This window comes from Octodon degus, unplaced genomic scaffold (genome assembly GCF_000260255.1).
Source record: "Octodon degus isolate 3935 unplaced genomic scaffold, OctDeg1.0 scaffold00443, whole genome shotgun sequence".
NCBI classification, from domain to species: domain Eukaryota; kingdom Metazoa; phylum Chordata; class Mammalia; order Rodentia; family Octodontidae; genus Octodon; species Octodon degus.
In genome coordinates, this window is record NW_004525019.1 from 184,745 (window position 1) to 185,161 (window position 417).

The window sequence follows — 417 nt, forward strand, 5'->3', positions numbered from 1 at the left end:
GTGTGTGTGTGTGTGTGTGTGTGTGTGTGCGTGTGTGTGTGGCCAACTCAGCCCACCAGGGGGCGTGGCTGGCTGGCATGTGGTGCCGGGGGATCGAACCGCGGTCCCTATGCTTCGCCAAGCCTGCTCCAAGTAGGTGCCCTAGACCACTGAGCCATCTCTCCAGCCCCAAAAATTTCTAAAAATTATAATAGAGTTACTATAATTTGGCAAAGATTTGAGTGCATTTTTTAATTTTATGTGTCTGGGTGTTTGTGTGTCTTTTTTTTTAAAGCTGTTTTTTTTTGTTTTTTTTTTGTTTTTTTTTTGTTTTTTTGATGATATCTTTTAACTATAATTTGAGATCTAGAGTTAAAAGCATGCTTTTCCTGAATTACCAAAGAGTCAAAGTGATATTAAAAGTGATTTATACACAAT